Genomic DNA, 5,929 nt, shown 5'->3' on the forward strand with positions numbered 1-5,929 from the left:
TAACTTCAAATTTTAATCCTATTTCATGTTTGGCATAGTTGAACCTCTCAATCACTTCTGACATACCTCTAAATCAACTCAGTTTTCTAATTAGATTTCTTTATCAATCTTATTCTGATCTGGACCTCCACTCTTGCACATAATGTAGTCTTTACAATCGAGTTTTCTTAACGTCACAAGACGTTGTTCAAAACACGCGGCTTTGGAGAAATTTTCAAACTTCTGTACTTCAAAATATAAAATTTACTAGGAGAGAATATATTTTTATATGTATGTTTTTTCTCTCAAAATGTTCTGTCGGACTTTTTTAAGCTTACTGCTTTTACTATAAATTTTCACATATCTGTTTGTGAAAAACCTCACATCAGATTTAAAAAAATGTAGGCAGAAAACTTGAATCACAATCATCAATTTACCAAAAGAGTGCGCTAGTACGGTTGTTCATCAATTTGAAAGGCGTTCACAAAAATAGTGCGAGGTCAAGCTCTCCCTTGAACTGTAGCTTCAGGAAAATCATAGTCTGACTGATTTGGTCTTTAACAGTGTCACCAAGCGTTACTGTATAAAACAGTGTTAGCAACTCATGCCTTCGAGTCGCAAAAAAAGCTTCACTAAACGAAAAGAACAACTGCGTTATAATCATTCTCTTCGGTAGCCCTATGTTTTCGGAAATACCAAGATTATCAGAGAAATTCAAAAAGCAAGGATAGCCGGTTACTGTGCAAGTAGCACAGAATGTTCCGACCACAGTCTTAAAAAATACAAATATATATTTTTTTCAAATTGGTGTCGTTTTTTTTCGGCATGATGTGATAAAAAGATGCGAACAAAAAAAACTTAGGCTTGTTCGAGATTCATAGTAAAATAAGTCAATTGAAAACAGTTTTTGAAGAAAAAACGAAAAATTATTTAAAAAAACTGATTTTTTTTTAATTTTCTAGCTTTCGATTCCCAAAATTGCGTTAGAAAACTCCAAAAACTACCTTTATTTGAGTAAAATCAATTTTTCACGGCTTAGATTCAGCTTAAATAAGCTTTTTAAGCCTACACGGTCACCGTATTAACTCGAAATTAGACAAATATCAGTTTTTCTCTACACTGAAAATTTTTTGAAAATCACGACTGAAAGGGCTTTAACATGATATGTCACTCGACCCATTCCGATGATTATTTCTGCTACCTGATATTGCGTGAAAAAAAAATTAAAAGACACGCGAATACAAAATTACTCCCCATTTTCAATGGTCGGAACAATAAAATTCGGCCAAAATGTCTATTACTGACCATTTTTCAAAAATGTTTTAAGCTAGCTAATTCAGGAACGTTTTTCGCTTTTAGTGACTGTGCAAAAAAAGTAGACTCTAAAATTATCTCAATTTAATGCCTAAGAACCTTGATCTCATTCATATCCTTCCATGGGAAATTGGAGACCAAATTTCAGCTCCTTCTTCCCCTCTAAGAGCGATGACTTGGAACAATGCCATAGAAGAATGTTAACTAAAACAAACTTCTCGAACTAAACAGATCCGGCTTTTAAGGTAGATCGCGTGTCTTAGGTATTTTGAGAATTTTAATTGAGGTAGATAACTGGATAAGAGCAAAGTGGGTGAACTTTTACTGTAATGTGATTACCTTGACCTGGAACTAGTGTTGGCTATGACCGTAATAAAATGACGATTAAAAATAAAAAATGTTTTTTTTCTGGTATTGATCCAAAATCAGCAAATATTGTTTTTTTTCCGTCGCTGTGATGTCCGTAATGAAGACTGCGAAGTCCTGAATTTTCCGATTGCACTTTTCAATTTTCTTCATTTTATTTCCCCCCACGCTATGTAAAATACAAAAGCCTCAATTTAATTTGGACCAAATTCATTTGCCTTGTACGCGTGTTATTTGAACGCAATAGTTTGCACGCTAATTGTCCCAAATTGGCCAAATTATCAATTTTGAAACCCCGTAACCCTCCAAAATTAATCACAGGTAAAACAACATTTTTTTTGAATTTAAACTCAGGACAGCAATATTTTCTAGATGCTATAGAAAAATTTCGTCCAAAATTCGTCATAAACGCTTAGCTGACAAAACAAAAATTGACTGAAGAAAAATAATCACACCAAGCATAAGATATGTTCAAAAAAACGGAACATTAAAACATTTTAATTGAATCTTATTGGCTAAGATTGGATCTTTTATACACTTATACATGGAAACAAGACTCCTCGTATACCAGGGCAAAGCCCTGAATGTTTCGACTGCCCCTTGATGCATATCGAATAATTTATTGGAAAAAAAAATTAAAAAACTATAAACTTTGAACAATATCAAAAATCAAGCGTGAAAACTTGAGTGGTACCAATTTAATACGACCGATTAGCTAGCCTCAATTCAATCTGGAACAATTTTGTTGTGTGGAAAAGTAATCACGCATCAATAACTTGCATTATGATTTCAACATTACGATGAAACTTTCAAAGCCCGCATAAACTAATCCAGAGCTTGACCAGATTGGCAAATTTCAAGTTACCAGATTTTTCCAAAAAATGATCGGAGGCAAAATATCTTTTTTTAAAATTGATTTCAAGGCGTCGATATTTTCAATGATATATAGTTGCTCCTAATTTTACCTTAAAAATAATATATATGCCTGGGGTGGTTATTTTTAAGTCACTTTTTGGCGATCAAAATAATAGATTTTAAAAAAATATATTTTTAATTTCGATTGAAGATTTTTTTCCAGAAAATTAATCGATATGGGTTAATTGGCAGTCGGAACATTCAGCGCTTCGACGTGATATTCGAAAAGTCTTGTTTAATTTTTTAAGAAACTATGATTTCGATCGCCAAAAGTGGACTGAACAAAAAACCACCCCATATATAAATATTCCATTTAATGGGAAATTTGGCGGAATTATTTCTTTTTGTGACTGAAATTTGTTTGCTGACTAATTTTTAGTTTTCGTTCGAGTTTTCTAAAACCTAAATAAGATTTTCACTTGAAGCAACTGAATATTTCATGCCAGTATCGGATATCAAGAGGACAGCACTTCAAGCCGAGTCGTAAAATTCGGGACTTCAAATCAAAAATTTGTCGGAAGTCTAATGTCTAGGAATACTATAAACTGTTGAAAGTGTTTTCCAAGTGTAAAAATAAGTTATGCCTTTCAAAATCCGGTTAATCTAAACATCTGATGAAACTCTTAAGTGATGCATTGCTACGAAGAACGCCTATTATGGAACAAACTTGCCAAAATTTATGAAAAAAATTTTATTGGTGAAAAATTACAGTTTTGAGGCGCTTGTAAAGCTTAATTTTTGGCTTGACGTCACTCCGACGTGAAGTCACATCGGCCTGTTGTCCTAGACATAATTTATGCATTCGGGTTAATGTTTTATATATCATTTATAACTAATACTTTGATATGCAATAGGGTTGAAGTTAATACTCTTCTTGTATTATAGGATACCCTTCAATAGGATACTCTTCTTGTCTTTGAGAAATTTTGATTTACGCTCACATTTTGCCTAAATAGTAGCACTCTTAGCTGTTCCCTTTATATAATGAGAAAAGTTTTGTGATAATTTTGAACTAAGTTAAAACTTTTCTGTGACTTCAAGATGAAGAGAAACAACAAAAAATATATAACACAGAAGGTTTTTTTCTTCTTCAGATTTATTAAACTGGTTACATTGCCGCTGCTGATCTCATGGTATCAATCATATCAGTCTTGAAAAATTTTCTCTCTGTTTTTCATACGGTTTTCCTGTCCATAATTTGGTGGTTTTATGACTGGTGTATAAAATTTATTTTATAATGGTTTATAAAATTGCAGTCGAAAATGAAATCTTTCAATGTAAAATGATGAACAAAATGGTGCATCATGAACAAAATTTAAACAAAAGAATGAAAAAAAAAACGCGTTTTATACGTTTAATGATTTGAAAACTGCTAATATTGTTTTCAGAAATTTCAAACAGGCCAACGGTTAGGAAAAAATTAAATGTAAGCAATTTAGGTGCAAGATCGGAGAGTAAACGGTCAAACAAAATAAATTATGTTCTAGTAGCATCGAGTAAAATAATTTGAATTGGCTTATAATTCTTTGCAAACATTTGAAAATGGGATACAAATAAATTATTATTGCTCCGAGTTTTGAAGAAAAAGCAATATTTAATCGGTGTGGTTTTTTAATCGGAAATTTTTCAGCGATTGAAAAAATAGCCATTAACAAAATTCCTTATACCCCATTGAAGATATCGACTCCATGAAATCAAATGTCAGAAGATATTTTACCTCCGATTCTTTTTTTTGCAATTTTCTGGTAGTTTGAAAGTTGCCAATTTGTTTATGCTCTGGACGATTTTATGCGCGCATTGTCCCAAATTGAGTTGAGGCTAACTAGTCGGTCATAATAATTTCGTACGACTGATTTTTTCACACTTGTTCCTGTCCAATTTTTATAGTTTTCAATATTTTTTTCCGAAAAAACTAATTAATATGGGCAGTTTTTTCTAATCGTGTAGTCAATCGTCGAGCCGCTGAACTTGTTTTTGTCCATTTCTGCACTTTTTATCTCCTTTCTGAAAATTCCCACTCAAAATCCACTCATTGATTTCGTTTTTTTTTCTCACCTAAGAATCTCTTATTTCGTTTTTTACACTATGATTTCTTCTTCAATCCGTGTTTACCTTCTTCCGACCCTCAGTTTAAATGCTTGAAGAATTTATAGACTCTTCAACACTGTCGTTACAAAATTGCGGTGAAGTAAAACGGCTTTCAAAAGCTACTGGTCTCACTTCAGCTTAGAATTTCCGACATATTCAGTTGATCTGAGACATGTGTGCATATCTCAGATTTCAGCCCCATATACAACCACGCTGTCACAACGGCCCTATACCAAGGTGCGTACAGAAATCTGGCACTGACTAGTTCAAAAACGGTCGCGATCCGAAGCAGAGCGATGCAAGACGTCTCAAACAAATATACACTTTTGTTGTATTTGTTCCACTAAAGCTCGCTCCTCGGCGGCTCTGCTTTTTATAATTCTGAGGATATCTTTATATCCCTTTAACTCCAATAAAGGTCCAATAACAAGCTCAATGGATAATATATCTTCGGCGTTCCAGCCTAAAATCATTTATGAACAAAGCCGGGTAGCTCCCATGAGTTAAACTATTGTCTGGTTGGTTGTAGAGAAGACAAAGAGTGTTTTTGCAAAAGTAATTCTAATCAGTAACCTCATCAGTACCCTAATCAGTACCCTCAGAAAATGTTTCTATGATGTTAAATCAACAGGAGATGACACTGAGAAAGCAAACGTTTTAATTGTTTTTCTGAAGGTGTTATCAAAAGAAAGCTGAACTTGACCTGATACTAAAAAGCAGCAATGGCTGTCATAAAAAACACTGAAAGCGAACGAATTAAAACTTTATGTAAATCTCGAAAGTCTTCAAATAAAAAATCATCGAGTTTTGACAATATTGACAATATTACCAGAAAAAGCTAATCCAACAGCCGAAGTCGCACATACTTTTGTTCAAAACTGTCATCAACAAAATTCACTACACAATTCAATCTTAAACTAGTCGGATAGTACAAATACTCTTAGAAGGAAACAAGCAGCAGCGGAAAGCTACCGCATGATCATTTTGCTGTGCTCTGTTACAAAAGTAGTGAAGCTCTAAGTTTTAAAGAAAAAAATCCGCTTGTGTGTTTTTTTCAGAAAAAACGCTCCAAATGGCTTCAGACATAATCATTCAGCAGTACTACATCTGAGAGTTTTGTTGTTGTTGTGATTTGTTTTAGTGTCCTAAATAAACTTCGGTATTTAATTAATACCTGTTAACCAATTTAGTTACGACCATTGGTCGATATGAGAAAAGGTCAGTTGTCCTTTTAACGTTCTTAATTCACATACTTCCTTTTAATAGT

The sequence above is a fragment of the Symsagittifera roscoffensis genome, chromosome 4, assembly GCF_963678635.1.
Source record: "Symsagittifera roscoffensis chromosome 4, txSymRosc1.1, whole genome shotgun sequence".
In the NCBI taxonomy this organism is placed as follows: Eukaryota; Metazoa; Xenacoelomorpha; order Acoela; family Convolutidae; genus Symsagittifera; species Symsagittifera roscoffensis.